Below are 16,993 nucleotides of genomic sequence, written 5' to 3'. Positions count from 1 at the left end.
TAAAACATCTTTCTCTGTTTTCTAAGATAAGCAAGTCAACAGTCATAGCCTTTAAGTCCAGGGTAGACAAGAAAGGGAAACAGCAAAAAACATATAATTCAACTTATCACACTTTTATTGAAGATCCACTTTTTAATGACCAGGATAGTAGCTAAAACATCAGGTAGTGGGAACAAGAGGGAACAGTTTCTTCGTGGAACTTTCAATCCTGCTTGTGCCATTGCTTGGTCTGGGTCTTCACTGCCTGGAGAAAGTGACTAGTGTTTCACTCTTGGTCAGGCTGAAAGGAATAAAGTTAGTGTTGCTCTTTGTGCCCACATCACCACCAGTTCTCTCACAAAAATGTAGAGGTGGCACCTCAAGCAATTTTGTTCCCAGGAGGAGCTGGGCTGTGATAACTAGAAGAGTAGAAGATTAAAGGCCATGGCTGGCTGCTCCCTAAAATCTCACTGCACTGGACAAAGCCCTTTGCAAAAGAAGGATCTGGCCAAAGACAAGGGGGAATGGCTCAGTGGGTAGTAAACCAATTACTGTGCAAGAATCAGGACCTTAATTTGGATCTCCAGTACCTATACCTAAAAGGTGAGTATGGCCGTGAACTAGTGTAGCTGCAGTAAAGGGCTGGAGTGATATGCAGAAAAAAGTGTATCTGGAGCTCACTGGCCAACCAGAGGATCAAAAAGGACAACTCTAGTTTCAGTTGAAATACTGTCTCGAAAAATTAGGTAGAGAATAATCAAGAAAGCCATCCTAAGATTGACCTCTGGTCTCCTCAGGTGTAAAAACAGGTATACATATGAACATGTACTTATACATACATCACTCACATAAACCTAAAAAAAAAAAAAATTGAGTCCAAGATGTAAAGACTGTCAAACATTAAGCACCTGCCACTAAGGGTTTTGCTCAAGTTCAAGATCTGACCAGGTTTGAATACTGCTTCTTATATGGGTTTGCACGTTATATACCTGGGGGACACTGCTATATATAAGAAAAATAAATGGTTTAAAGGCATAATATTTGGGGTGTTGGACATGGTCTATAGAGAGAAATTTTAGGGTCTGGAAAGATGGCTTAAAGGTCAAGAGTCCTTTCTGCTCTCCCAGAGGAACTAAGTGAGTTCAGTTCTCACTACCTGTATCTAGTGACTCACAACTACTTGTAACTTCAGCTCTAGATCCAGGGGGATTCTCCCAACACACACACACACACACACACAATAAAAATACAAGTAGACCAAGAGAAATCCCACTGCCTCTTTGATCATAGCAGTGGAAATTTACCCCAGCTCTCTATGTTGCAATAAGACAGCTCAGGGAGTGCTGTGTTTGGGCAAATTTCATCAGAAGGTGTGCTTGGGGAATACCAGTGCCTCTAAAATTAGTCTAAGATAAACATCCCAGGAACAGAAGAGTAAATCTAGTGAAATAAACACTACAGCCCAAACTCAGCCTGAGCTAAATAGTGTATTTGCATGCTTGTGTCCCTTCCCTTCCCCAAGCAATGTAACTGACTGTGAGAGTGGGGTGTGTCTTCATGTTCTCTCTGCCATGAGAAGATATTTGAAAGGCTAAACCTAAATGTTAGAATTCCCAGTTACAGCTGCTTATGACCGAAAATAAAACCAACCAACCAAGCAAAGCCAACAGCCAATAATGAAAGGTCTGTAATTTAAGATAAAGTTAAGCAATTTTCTTCAATGCACTCATCACTGCAACAAGTGAAGATGTATCCACTGTGATAGTCAACATGCCTCTTTTACACACCAGGTAGAGGGAGAAGGGGCAGGCTGCTTGGTTGCTTGGTTGTTGTTTTAAGCTCTGGCTTCTATGCTAGACTGGTATTGAACTCTATTTCAGCTTAGGATGACTCGACCACCTGTCCTTCCCTCCCTTCTTGAGAGCCTCTGGCTAGAGAACCAATATTCCTTGGTTTACTCATAGAGTTATAAAGTTAACTTTATAGAGGCTGGACAGAAGAATCAGCTGCTAAGAGCATTGCTGCTCTTTCAGAGTATCAGAGTTCAGTTCCCAGTACCCAAAGAGGACAGCTCACAACTGCCTGTAACTCCTGTTTAAAGGAAGCTGATGCCATCTTCTGGCCTCTGATAAGGCTACTGCACACACATAGAAATACATTTATCTGTAAATAAAATAAATAACTAAAATCTGTCAAATTAAATTTCAAGGTGGGTTAGTGGTTAAGAGCACTAGCTGTGCTTCCAGAAGATCTGGGTTTGATTCCCAGCATCCACGTGACAAATTACAACTATCTGTAACTCTGGTTCCAGGGCATCTGACACCCTCCTATGCATGCAAGCATAATAGGAGTGTACATAACATAAAAATAAATAATTTTTAAAAATATTTCAAGTTGGGTGTACTTATACACACTCCTGTAACCCTCAAACTTGAGAGTCTGTAAATTCAACGCCAGATGTGTTGTGATAGAATCTCAGCTCTCATCTGGACAGGCCACACTAGGCCAATATGGTTCCATATGGAAGAGGTTTATTGAGGACAATGGAGCCAAAAAGGAGGAAAGAGAGAAAGAAAAAAGAAAAAAAGGAGAGGGGCAGGAAGAGTCTGCCTTCTTTTTAAACTGTGATGTAACTGCTCCTTGGTGAAGGTGGGAACTAAACCAAACGAACACTGGAACTGTATGGCCATTGCCATGACAACGGATGCACAGGTTCCTGTTGCCTACTGCTGGGTTCAGAGGCAAAAGCAGTTCCTGATATCAACAAGATGAGTCTACACAGTCAGTCCCAGACTATCCATGGCTCTATAGTGAAGCCCTGTATAAAACCCACAACAATAAAAACAGGCAGACAAGACAGATCAGCAGGTAAAGGTGCTTGTTGTCAAGACCAACAATCTGAGTTTGATCCTAGAGGGCTACACGATGTAAGGAGGGGATTGACTAATGTAATCTGTCCTCTAAGTTGTATACACACGCACACAGACAGAGACAGAGAGACAGAGAGAGAAACAAATAAATGTAATTTAAAATGTTTAAACAAATTCTATCCCAGGAGTTACCACTCATGGGCATGCCTTTAATCCCAGAACAGGAGGCAGAGACAGATGGACCTGTGAAAGTCTGAGACCAGCCTCTCTATACAGTGAGTTTTAGGGCAACCAGGGCCACAAAGTGAAACTGGCAACGAATAAATAAATAAATAAATAAATAAATAAATAAATAAATAAACAAATAAATAAACAAACAAATAAATTTCCTTCTCTTCTATGAATTGGCCTCAAGCAGCCATGAATAGCTTGGCCTCATGGCATTGCTTACTGCCTCACTGAGGATTCTTCTTGCCCCTTTTCTATCTTAATTTCCCCCAGGATACCATGCTTATAACGTTAGGCCACCCAGGGATGCCCTTGATTCTGCTGTGACTTAAGCTTGCTTTCTTGAGAGCAATACCCCCTGGCTAGGGAAGGGCCAAGGAAAGGTCAAGGCAGAGGAAGCTCAGATGCCAGAGATCTGAGAGCCTGTGCTGAGCCTTTAGCTGGGCTACAGCTGCTGCCTTGGCTCTCCCCCACTTCCTCTTCTTTGACAAAGCTTTAATGACACAGTGTTCCTGTGAAAGGCACAAAGAACACAGTCAGTTATCTAGAGAGAAGCCAACTGATGTCCCTGTCTGCTTTCAGGAACATGGACAGGGATGTGGTCATGTCTGTAAGCTTTCTGCAGCCTTTGGTTGTTACATTTCTTAAAACACTCTCTTGAAGGAGTAGAGGAGTAGAGGATTGTGAGGGGTTCAAAAAAATGATGTTATTTTTATGGACTATAAAGGTTGTTTAAGTGACTGCAATTCATATGTGCTTTACTAATCTCCCAAATACACTCTTGGAGGGAAATAATTTATATAGTAAAAAAAAATCCGATTAATAGACTTATTTTGCATATGTGAACTATCAGATCAATAGTTAGATAATAATTTACAAACATCATAAAAGAAGCCCAAAGCCAAAGACCTTGTCTTAAGTTTGTGCTACTAATGAAAGATATATATGAATGAAGTCTTTGGAGAAAATTAATTCTGTGACTTTGGATAGTTTTCCTACAGCTAAGGCTGTGAGATCAAAGAATTCGCATGTGGTTACAGTCAAAAGCAATTAGGGCCTGATGGGACAAGAACGGGGCTTGTGCCTACAATGCCCACCACTCAGGAGCCTGAGGGCAGAGGATCATCCGTGGATTTGAAGCCAGGCTGAGCTGCATAGTGAGGCTCTGACTCTGAAGGATAAAGAAAAGGGAGGAAAAGAAGAAAGGGGAGGTAGAAATTGGGGGAGGGGAAGGAAGGAAAGCAGAAGAGGAGCAAGGGAAGAAGAGGAGAAAAAGAGGAAGAGAAAGAAAGGGAGTAGAGTAGGAGAAAGAAGAAAAGGAAGGAGTAAAAATCTTAAAAGGTTTCAGTAAAATAATCATAATGTAGGGTTTTTTTTTTTCTTCAAAAAATCGCTACCTCCACATTTCAAAAGTCTTGATAAGAAGATAGTCTTTGGGGGCTAACTAAATAGAAGCTGGGAGTCCACTAAAGGATTTCAAACAAGTAGGTAAACTTAGCTACTTAAAATTGACTCAGGAAGTTGATGATTTCACGTTCACAGGCTAAACAGCCCTAGGAAGTGAAGCTGTATCCTTCACTAAAGGTGAGCCTGGGAAAACATTTGTCAAACACCTAGAACAATTCTGATCTTTGTTTTCATTTAAAGCTGTCCTCATAAAGATAGGAAATCCGGAAGTCTGTTCTCTGTCTGGTGGCCAACCTTAGGATTCATGAAAATGTCCTAAGCCCATTTCACATTACTTAAAGGGACAGATGAGCCAATTATGGCTTGTGCTTTTGTACGGCCTACAAGCAGAAAATGGATTTGACCTTTGAAATAATAAAAAAAAATATATCAAAGCAAAAGTACTAGTTTATGGGATATGAAAACTTATTGAAATTCAAATCTCAGTGACGGCAAACAAACATTATTTGGACCATGACTTGCAGTTCTACATTGTTTGTGGATGCTTTCAGATTCCCAGAGTACAGTCAAGTAGTTATAACAGGAAAAAAATTACATACGCACACACATACGCACCCTCTGAAATAAAATATATTACATAATTTTAAGGACATACGTTTCCAGTTTCTACTGTAATAGGCAAAAACCAAATTAATATAAAGATAAAAGAAGGAAAACATCAAGATAAAAGATAAAAGCCAAGTTCTCTTCAGAACTAATTCTTCTAGCTAGATGTGCTAATATGTGTGTGTGTGTGTGTGTGCCTATAATTCCAACATATAGGTGGCTGAGGGCAGCTTAGGCTGCATAGTGGGATTTTCAAACAACAGAAGGCATGACCCACCCCCCAGAAAACCCAAAAGTCAGCCTCTTTACATGGGCCTTGTGAGCCTCCCAGGCCCACCTTTACCTCTTTTAGGCTATCCTGGACAGATCTGATCAAAACACTACCCTGTCATGAAAATATTGCCATTCTCCCCGATGTTCATTCTGTAAGATCTCAAAAATATCCTGAAACTCTCTAAAGGGTTGGAATTACCTCTTATTTTAGGTGATTAGAGTTAACTAGGTTATGCAAGAAACCTAAAATAGCTGAAATATTCATATAAATGTCAAACAAGTGTATATGGAGGAGGAATCATCACCTTTCAGAGTGAAATGATCTTTTGGATGGACCTCCCTTCCCCCCACAAACACAGACCCTTTTCATTGCTAATGAATTTCATGGAGTTACAGGAAGGGACTTTTGTGGGTCTCAGCCATATCTCCAATCAGTTGGCAGAGTAGACCTTTGTTGAGTAGAGAGGCTTAGGAAATAAACTCAGATTACCTGTTTTATGCTGATGCTTCAACTTTAATGGGTGTTGTGGTAATGAACTCCTCTGTAGCTCCACAGTGGAAGCAGAGCCATAACTCTGGGGATTATCTATAAAACACAGTGTTTTTTAAACTGAGATAACTCATCTTCACATTGTATCAAGGTACATCTCTATATTTTCACTTGTTAACTCTGTATTGGCAGAGAGCTAAGCTGGCAGGATTTGGGTATTCTGCCCCAGCTAAAGGCCAACAGATTTAAACTATATAGAAGTCTTGTGTTGTATTTAATGAGTGAGTGAGATCTGCTAAAGCCCTGAAATTGTTTTATTTTTCTATGTTTTTTTCTGTCTAGAATACTTCAGACTTTCCAGAGGTTAATTTAACCAGATATAACCCTTTGCTATTACTAATGAGGTTTATGGAACAGCAGCATCAACACCCTTTCAGAACTTATTAAATACGCAGAATCCTGGGCCTCGGTGATGGCTCAGCAGGATAAGGTTCTCTAAGGTTCTTGCCGTTATGGCTGAAAACCAAGGTTCTATCTCTGAGGCTCATATAGTAGAAGGATTAAACTGACTCCAAGGTTGTCATATCCATGCTGTATTAACACAGAGAGAGAGACAATTTAAAAATGTAGCAAATAAACAAATAAACAAATATACAGCATTTTGTCTTCTCCAATCCATATCTGCTGATCCAGTATCTAAAATATTTTTTTAAATTTATTTAACTTTATGTAAGGGTAAATATGCAACTCTGTACATATATATATATATATATATATATATATATATATATATATATATATGCATGCACACAAAAGTGTTTGAATATACTGGATTCTTTGAAGAAGGAGTAACAGGCAGTTGTGAGCCTCCTGGCATGTAGGCCCTACTAAATGGAGTTGGGTCCTATGGAAGAGAAATAAATACAGTCAACTTCTAAGCCATCTCTCTATGCCCAAAAATCTAAATTTTAACAGGATTCTCAGGTTACCTGAAGATTGCTTGTTTTCTAAGAGGCATTAGTTTAAGAAAGTCTTCCAGACTTTTGTTCCTAGAAATCCAAGTACACAATTGCCAGTGGTAATTCTTTGTGTCCATGATAACATGTGCACCATCTTGTGTCTAAAGCAGGGCTAAATTTGCTGTCTTAATCAGTTTGAGCTGCTGTAACAAAAATGCCTTAGACCAGGCAACGTAAACAATTTGTCACGGTTCTGGAGGCTTCCGGTGTGCAGAGTGCTGACTTCTTATACTAATTCATAAGGGAAGAGTGGAAAGGGGGTGGTGTCCCCTTTCTAAGAGTATCAGTCACTTTCAAGAGTACCATCACTCCCTAATGTCTTCATGAAGCTCTGATCAGCAATATCACCACATTGAGGGCTGGTATGTGAACACATGGATTTCAGGAAGGCACAAACTCACAGAGATATGCATGCTCAAGTCCACTGCCATCACCTCTCTTGCCTTTGGACAGTGCTCTCATTGAAAATAAGATGACAAACTCAGGTACGACGTTTCACACCTGCCACCCTTACAAGTAGGAAGCATAAGCGCAGCGATGAGGAATTCAAGGCCAGCCTTAGCCAGTTAGAAGGTTCAAACCCAGACAGGGATACTGGAGAACACATCTCAAACTAAACAAATTAAATCAAAAGCAATGATGGACAAGAAATTGCTTGGAAACAAAGTTTCTTATGCCATGCTTTGGAGATCATATGAAGGATAATGGCTAGTGTGTTGGCAGTAACTCTGTGTCTAACTTTGCTCTGCCAATTTCTGCCTGACTTTCCTCAGTGTCACTGAAACTCTTAAAGAGAGTGCTAACATCAGTCTTAACTTAGAAGAGGAAACTAAATTAAAAAGAATTCACTAATGGCTGAGGGTATAGCTCAGTTGATGGGGGCTCACCTACCATGCCCAAAGCCCCTGATTCAATCTTTAGCACTGCACACTCAAGGCAGGGTAGTGTACAGTATAGCTTTAGCACATGGGAGACTTAGTTGTCATGTGAATTCAAAGTTCAAGGTCACCCTCATCTGTGAGGTGAGTTTGAGGCCAGCTTGGAATATAGGAGGTGCCATGTCTGAAATCAAACATGTCGAACCAAAGATCACAGATTTCCTGAGAAAGAAAAGTAGAAATTTTGTCCTAATGTTATTTCCTTAAGCTAGCACCTAAAACATAGCACTGAGCATGAAAACATCATGGTGAGCCCCATGATGTTGTATGCTAGCCAGAGAGAGTAATAGAAACAAAATGCAATATCGAGGCATGTCAACGGATGACACCATTATCGCAGACAACAGTCTCAAAAAGCACACCAAACTCATGACCAAAGTATGATAAGAAAACACAAAAAGGGAAGGAAAACAAACAAAACAGTTTCTTATTGGCTAGTGAGTGACTCGATCTCCCAGTGCACAGAAATCAGCCTATGCTGTGGGGAATGACAGTCAGCTAGTTTCTCCTGAGGTTTTGTTTTCCCTCCTTGAATGGCAACCATTCACTAAAACAATAGGCAACATGACTGACAGCTATTTATCTTCTCATATTTATTCTATTTCTTTTTTAATTTTAAGTGTTTTATGAAAATATATTACTTATATCTATAATAAGTTTCATTATGGTATTTTGTATGTTTATATTTTGATTATATCCATCCCTTTACCACTCGCCTTAATCCCTTTCCCATTCCCGACTAAACCTGGTTCTACTTTCACATCTGTGTAAGTGTGTGTGGGGGGGCAATGAGTTCCATTTGTTAGGAGCAGGGAGGAGAATTTATTTATTTATATCATTGTATTTCATCGAGGAGTAAAGAGCTCAGTGGAGGGAAATTTGCCTGGAGGTCTTAAATTTTATTTCCAGAACTGAAAAACAAAAAGAGCTGAAACCAAAGCTAAAGAAAAGCTAAGAGCTTTAAATGTGTCAATTATGTGTTTACTTCAAGAGGGAGGAGAGCATGTGGATTCACCATGGCAACTTGAGGGAGCTGAGGTCTTTTCCTTACATCATATGGATTCTAGAATCCAACTGCACTTACCAGGCTCAGTGGCAAGCGTGCTTCCCTTCTGAAGCATCTCATTGACCTGAGACTATTTTCTGTTTGAGACAGGATCTTGTTATGCAGTCCTAGATAGCCTTAACCTTCCATTTCTCCCACCTAGATAGCCTTAACCTTCCATTTCTCCCACTTCAACTCCACCTACCTAGCGCTGGCATTACAAACATGAATTACATTTACTGGAGATCAAGTCTTATTTTTATTGATTCATCCTTAATAGCTTTAGACCTTTGAGATGGGATCTCTAGTTAGCCTCACATTTACTATGCAAGCTATGCTAGTCTTGAAATTCTGATTCATCTATGTCCACCTCTTGAGTGCTGACATTTACAGTTGTTTATCCATATATCTACTTGAGACTGAAGAATAGAGATTTACAAAGTTGATTATACGCTTATAATTCAGCTGCGGGGATAGAGATATGGAAGTGTTTTGCACATTTCCATGGGATCTAGTCTGATCCAGTTGGAAGCAGAATTCTAAGGCTTCGAAGTATTTCTAAATAAATATTCTTAACTTTGGAGACCTCTTGAAAATCCCCGTACTTCACAGCCTTGAGCCAAGGATCATATCTTTGTTTGCTCTGTGCTGGGAACTGTTCTAAGAGCTTTAGAAATGTTAACTCGGGATGCCTCAACAGTGAAGGGTAATTGTTGCTCTTACAGAAGATTCAGGTTTGGTTCCCCATCTAATAACTTCAGTGCCAATGTATCCAACATCATCTCCTGGCTTCCTCAGACACCAAGCACAGGTGTGTGTGCTCTATTGACCATGGACAAAATATTTTAGAAAATTCAAGTAAAGTTGAGTGAGAAATCAGCTCTCTCAATAACTCTGTTTTGGCATGCAGAATTATTATTTTTTCTAAGCCATGATTTAGATGAACTGGGCTATTATTCACTGAGAAGGCATGGAGAATTTAAGCAAATCCCTTAAGATCAAGCAGGTAGTAACTGGTAAATTAGATTTCTTTTGTTTTACAACAGGGTCCCTTGTGTGCCAATCTTACCTCCAACTCATTGTGTAGTGGAGGGTCAACCTTTGCTCTTGATCCTCCTGTCTCTACTGCCCCAGTGCTATAACTACAGAATTACATGTAAATACCACCATACATGGCTCCTCTTCCTCTCTTTCTCTCTCTCCCTGTCTCCCTTTCTCCTCTTTCTTCTCTTACCCTGTCTTCTCCTTATTCTTCTCTTCTTCCTTCCCTTCTTTCTATTCAAGACAGGCCTGAAATTTACAGAAGTCCTCCTGCCTCTCCTACCTGCATGTTGGGGTTACCATTGAGTACAATAGTCAGTTAGGCTCAGTTTTAAATTGGATTGCAAATTGAAGTAATTCGCCCCTCATGACTTAAAGAAACCACGAGTAAACTGACTCTGTAGTCATACTATGAAGAAAAAGAAGAAGAAGAAGAAGAAGAAGAAGAAGAAGAAGAAGAAGAAGAAGAAGAAGAAGAAGAAGAAGAAGAAGAAGAAGAAAAAGAAGAAGAAGAAGAAGAAGAAGAAGAAGAAGAAGAAGAAGAAGAAGAAGAAGAAGAAGAAGAAGAAGAAGAAGAAGAAGAAGAAGAAGAGGAAGAAGAAGAAGAAGAAGAAGAAGAAGAAGAAGAAAGAAAGAAAGAAAGAAAGAAAGAAAAAGAAACTTTGATTTCAATCAAATTTTAAAGATACAGACTTAAAGCAAAATGTGGTAACTGCCTTGTAAAATTCTGGTGCCTTCTTCTAAAGTAGAAAAGGCAGAGCAGCCACAATTATGTAAATTTCCAGGTATTTTAATAGGTGGTAGTTGGTGACTATGCATGAGAGTAAGGAGCATGTGAATAAAGCCCTTGAACCCAGGCTTATGGCAAATTTCAAGTATTAGCAGTAGGTCTTAGAATGTAGCTCATGTGGGAAAGTATTGTCCCAGGTTCCTAGAAGCCATCAACCACTGCATAAAGCCAATGTGGTTGTGCAAAGCTGTAAGTCCAGCTAGTACTTGAGAGATGGGAGAAGGATCAAAAGTTCCATGTCATTCTGGCTACATATCAAGTTTGTGGTCACCCTGTCTCAAATTCCTAACAAAAATCTATTTGTTTTTTACAACAAAACTCCTGCATCGGGAAGCATTGCAGGAAATGTGGCAGAAAGAGTGTAAGAGTGAGAGGAACAGGGAGTTTGTGTGAGGTTGTGTCTCCTAGTAACATCAGAAGCAATATTCCTAAAGTCTCATCAACATGACTGTCTAAGCAGGAGCTGAACAAGAATGATCCCAAATGGACATGCCAAACTGCATACGGAAAAGCCCACAGTGCTCAAACCTTACCACACAAAGAACTAGAGGTAACTGAGTAAAACTGGAAGCAGGAGAGGAGGTCTGTCTTAGGGTTCCTATTGCAACGAAACGCCAAGACCAAAAAGCAAAGTGGGGAAGAAAGGTTTTGTTTTCTCAGCTTGTTTTCCACATCACTATACATCACCAAAGGAAGTCAGGACAGGAATTCGAGCAGGGCAGGAACCTGAAGGCAGGAGAAGATGCAGAGACCATGGAGGAGTGCTGCTTACACTTGCTTCAACAAGTCTACGCCTACTCCAACAAGGTCGCACCTTCTAATGGTGCCACTCCCTGGGCTAAGCATATACAAACCACCACTTTGTCTTCCCTAAGGAATAGCACAGCAATTGCTTGTTTGGTGCTAGGGAATCAGTCCTGAAAACATATATACAAGTAATATTATAAGTACTGAACAGGTGATATTTAGGAATATATAAGTATTTGTAAATAAGTATATCCATGCAATAACAATCAGTGAAGACAGAGTCTGTTAATTTAAAGAAGACCAGGGAGAAGTATATTGAAGGGTTTGGAGGCAGGAAAGGAGAGGGAGAACTGCTGTAATTACATTATAATAACAAAAATTAAAAAGTAAAAGAAAGTAAATATATATACACATACACATCATACATACATATATACATGCATACATATATGAAGTAGAAAAATGGATTATAGTACAGGAACATAGTGAGTCATGTCCATAATCTCAGCATTTGAAACAGAAGTAGAAGAATGACTGTAAGTTCAGGGCCAGTGAGGTCCAAAAAAATTTAGATCAGCTGAAGTTACATTACATATGCATCACATAGCAACAGCTGAGTTCAGCAACACAAAGCCCTGGGTGGCAGTGGCTGTTTCTAATGTGTAGCCTCACACTAGAAGATCACACATACATCACTGATCTGGGAAGACATTTAAAATCAAAATTTAAAGGACCTGGTGGTGAACCCCTATATACCAAAAACTTGGGGGGATGGCAGCAAGAGGACCCAATGTTTGAGGCCAGCCTAAGCCATCTGTGAACCTATCTATAAAATTCTTTTGCAGGACAGTGTCTGCTAAATTGACTGTGTGAATGAATTATTCTTCATAAACTGGGAGCCGCCCATATTGTTCTATAAAAGTGATCCTTGAGCCTTAAATGTTTTTCAGAGTGTTGTTCTTAGCATCTAAAAGTGTAAGGAAGCTGCCAATATCCTGCAGTGCCCAGAACAGCCTTCATAAAAACAAGTATTTGGCTCCAAATATAAACAACCTAAGATGAGCATGGCAGTGCTTACCTGTAATCCTAGCAGCACCTGGGAAGTGGAGGAGGAGAATCTGGAACTCATTCTCAGCTACAAAGTGAATTCAAGGCCAGCCTAGCTTACAGGGGACCTGGCCTGAAAAGAAAATAATTAAATTAAGAAAACATTACCACCCCCAAATTGGGCTGAGGAGATGGTTCAATGGTTAAGAATTCTGGCTTCTCTTCCAGAAGGGCCACATTCAATTCTTAGCACACGTCTGTAGTTTCAGTTCTAGGGATCCTATACCATCTCTGTCCTTCTTGTGCTTCAGGCATGCATGTGGTTCACAGACATACATGTGATGCACAGACATACGTGCAAGCAAAGCACTAATACACATAAAATTAAAATAAAAAAAATCAACAGGACAAAGACTGTGAAACTCTGTTTTGTGGCAATAGCAATGGGTATCAACTGCCTACTACTTAAAACTAAAAGAGTTCTTAAGAATAGTCAAGGATAAGGCAGAAGTGATGGCACATGCTTGGAAACCTAGGACTTGCAAGACAGAGGCCAGCCTGGACTATGTAGTAAGATCTAGGCTAGTCAGAGATGCAAAGCGTTATACACACATAGATACAAGCTAGTGGAGAGAGAATGTTGAATATTGGAAATGATAAACAGAGAACCTCAGATGAATGACTACTGTAGGCTCTTAATGTTATATGGGAGAGACAGATACTAGGTTAGCCTTCACAATGCGGCTGAGTCTGAATGTTCTACAATGAAGTGCTCATTTCCCTTAGCTATTAAGCTTCCAGAGCAGAGGAAAGGGTAGGCCAAGGCTTGGGTCCTGTTTTATCTGGCTATGAATCCCATACACTACGTATGGCTTGCTGTATTGCCTAAATTTTGTCTGGGACTCAGACCTTCTCATTTTTGCCTTTAAAAACCTTAGTGAAAACCTCTGAAAAACCCAATTTCAAGTTACACGCAATTATGAATTTTTAATACAGAAAATCTCTGTGGAGGATAGAGAGCCCTATCTAACTGAGCTCTATAGGAAATGACCTTGAAAACAGACATAGTGGTGCACCCTTATAATGCCAGTACTCAAGAGGCAGAGGCAGAAGAATCGCTTCAAATCCAGGCCATTCAGAGCTGCAGCACAAGATTCTGTCTTAAGCGATGGAGGAGGGAGAAAGAGGAGAAGAACAAGGAAGAAGGGGAGGAAGAAATCAACTTAGAAATAGGGCCATCCCTATTATAGTGGTTTGAGTGAGAATGGCCCCCATTAGCCTATATTTTTTGAATACATGGTCTCCAGTTGGTAAAACTGTTTAGGAAGGATTAGAAGGTGTAACCTTATTGAGGTGATGGCCTTTCGGATTTAAATAGTGCATGCTATTGCAGGTAGTTCTCTCTGTGTCCCTCTCTTTCTTTCTGCCTCTGTCTCTCTGTGCGCCTTTCTCAGTTTCTGTCTGTCTGTCTGTCTGTTTGTCTGTCTGTCTGTCTCTCTCTCTCTCTCTCTCTCTCTCTCTCTCTCTGTGTGTGTGTGTGTGTGTGTGTGTGTGTGTGTGTCTGTTTTTTTCTTCCACCCTTTATACCTGTGCTTGTGAACCAGATGTCAACTCTCAGTGTTTGTTCTAAAGCCAGGCCTGCATGCCTGCTTTCTGCCATGTACTCTGTCATAATAGTCATGGACTCTAAGCTTCTGAAATTATGAGCCACCAAATTAAATGTTTCCTTTTATAAGTTGTTTTGGTCATGACATCTCTTTGTAGCAAAAGAAAAGTAACCAGGACACCTGGAATTTGAGGACTGTAGAATGCAGCAGTGGGAGGGAAAGTTCTGGTTTATTGAGGGGCAATGAAATCTTCAAAGGGACAAAATATAACATCAAAATACAGAGCTAAGTGTTAATAAGAAAAACATTACCATCCTCCCTCTTAGGTTTCTGAAAACAAGTGGGAGATCACCAAATCCTCTGATGGTAAATGTTCGCCATTAGTCAATTTGCTTTCAGGCTCCAAGGCAAAGAGGTTAAAGTCAAAAGAGGGGGAGGGGCATTAGAAAATAAGCTGCAAATGGAATATGGATAAGCACATGACTATACCACATGGGCAACCATGGTGATAAGTGTGATATCCTCTTTTTAAAAGATGTTTAGACATGTTCTTTGAGGAATAGTCTCATGGATACCATTATTACTTTGAACTTAGAATGTATCCAGAGCTGGCCTTGAACTTCCAATCCTCCTGCCTCTGTGTACTAAATGCTGTCATTACAGGCTTGTGCCGTCACATCCAACTTATATAGTGCTGTGCATTGAGCCTTGAGCTTCATGAATGTAAGACAAGCACCAGCCAAATAAGTTATGTCTCCAGCCCTTAGCATGATTGGAAGACATATTTTCCTGTGAGGTTCCTCTTCCCTAGTCTAATGGAACAATGATAAAGTAAACGATGAGATACAAAATGATTTAAATAAGGAAAATGGCACTTCCCTCCACACTCTTTGTAAGACTGGTAATTGCATTTGCTAAAGTAAGTTAGCAATAGATAGATTAATAGGATATAGGGTTTGCCTGTGAGTTAATTATCTATGCAATTTAAAGAAAGAGTAAATGATTTATAGAGGAAAAGAATCAAACCCAAGGATACACAAGAGGCTACAACATATTTTACCTAAACTGTGGGAACACTGTCAATCCCAGTAGCCTTTCCTATTATAACCAGAGCTCTTTGGTATCTGTCATGGATAGATGCTAATAAACAAACAGGAACTGGACTTTTAAAACTGAGCTTCATTTAAGAGAGCTGGCAATCTCTGGGAAGACGACGGATTAATATCCTAGGAAGTCCATTTCCCAGGGTGGCAAGATGATTCTGTAAGTAAAGCACTTGCTTCACAAGCTTAAATTCAATTTCTGGGACCCACTTGCTGGGAAGAAGAGAAGCAGCTCCAACTCCTCCAAACTGTCCTATGACATCAACACACAGTGGAAGAATGGGCTCTCATACATATTAATAATAAAAAAATTAAAAATTTTAAATTTCTCTTTTATCTCATCTACAGTCGGCATATTTAAAAAGAATAAAGTAGAAGAAATAGCAGTTGAATGTCTCCTATTTCCTAGACAATGAATTTTAATTCTTTTCATTTCCACAGTCAATTATGGAGCTTATTAAATCTAAACATGATGACAGTACCACCAAGAGGTTAAAGAAACCTCACAAAAGCCATTGCTCAGGAAACAGCCCAAATAAGCAAAGATAACAAACACATCACTTCTACTTCCTAATACAAATAAAAAATAGTAGATTTCACTGTAGATCCTTTTCAATAGAACTAAACCATATTCTAGGGGTTTAGCAGGTTCTAGCTAAAAATTTTTAGAGAATTTATTTATTTTTATTTTACTCATATGGATAAAATAATGAGTTCCCAGTGTCTTCAATGCCTATGAAAACCATTTAAGCAGTGAACTATGTCTTCGGCACCCCCAAGAGATGGCTTTTGCCATAACTTGTTAAACGTGTCACCATATTTTGATTGCTGGAGAGATATAGCTTCATGGGTTCAAGAAAGATGAACGCCTTACTGATAAGGCTCAGCCCTATACTTCCCTTTCCAGGATAAGCAAGGATCAAAGGGCCCAGAATGTGCCTGTAATAAGAATGAGCAGGCCTTAAATTCAAGAAGAAATCATAGTGTGGCTAAAAAGAACGTGAGGGATTTAATATCTACTGCATCTTCTGGCTTGCCACCAACCTTTAGCAAATACCCAACTGTGATGTCTTTCAAAAGAAATCTAGCCAAGCATAAACCTTTCCCTAGCCTGCCTTTCATTAAAACAGTCTAAAAGATATTTGGTGTGAACAGCTGGGTGGAGGAGCTGGCTTCTTCTGTATTTGTTCCTTGTTGCAAGTGACAATGAGAAGTTTCCAAGGATATGGATCCTCTGGGAAGATGGTTAGCTCACCAGTTTTATCCAGAGGCCTTCCAATAAAGCAGCTTAGAATGACATGATTATGCAATTACATGCCATGTTTCAAGGAGACATTGTAAATGGCAGTAAACAATTTGGCTTCGTGAAGCAATTTTAGGTATGAACCATGCCAGGAAATAGGCTGTTTGGATATCTAGAGCAGGTGGGCATGTTCTAGCTTTTGTACGGGAAGAAGAGTGGAAAGACAACACTAAGGGGCCATGGTGAGAAACAGAACATTGGACCAGTGTGATGGCTCAGTGGAATAAAGCATCTGGGGACCTAGGCTTGAATCCCCAAACCCCTAGTGGGAGGAGTTATCTAAAAGTTGTCTTCTGATCTCCACTTTCACCATGGCTTATGTGGGATTTTTCTCACACATTCATGTCATATAACACACACACACACACACACACACACAGAGAGAGAGAGAGAGAGAGAGAGAGAGAGAGAGAGAGAGAGAGAGAGAGAGAGAGCAACATATTCAAAAAACCTTTCTTCTCATTCTGTTACTGCTTCTGCAGGTGCTTTATATTCCAGAT

The sequence above is a fragment of the Micromys minutus genome (genome assembly GCF_963924665.1).
Source record: "Micromys minutus genome assembly, chromosome: X".
In the NCBI taxonomy this organism is placed as follows: domain Eukaryota; kingdom Metazoa; phylum Chordata; class Mammalia; order Rodentia; family Muridae; genus Micromys; species Micromys minutus.
Note: the sequence above shows the minus strand (reverse complement) of the source record.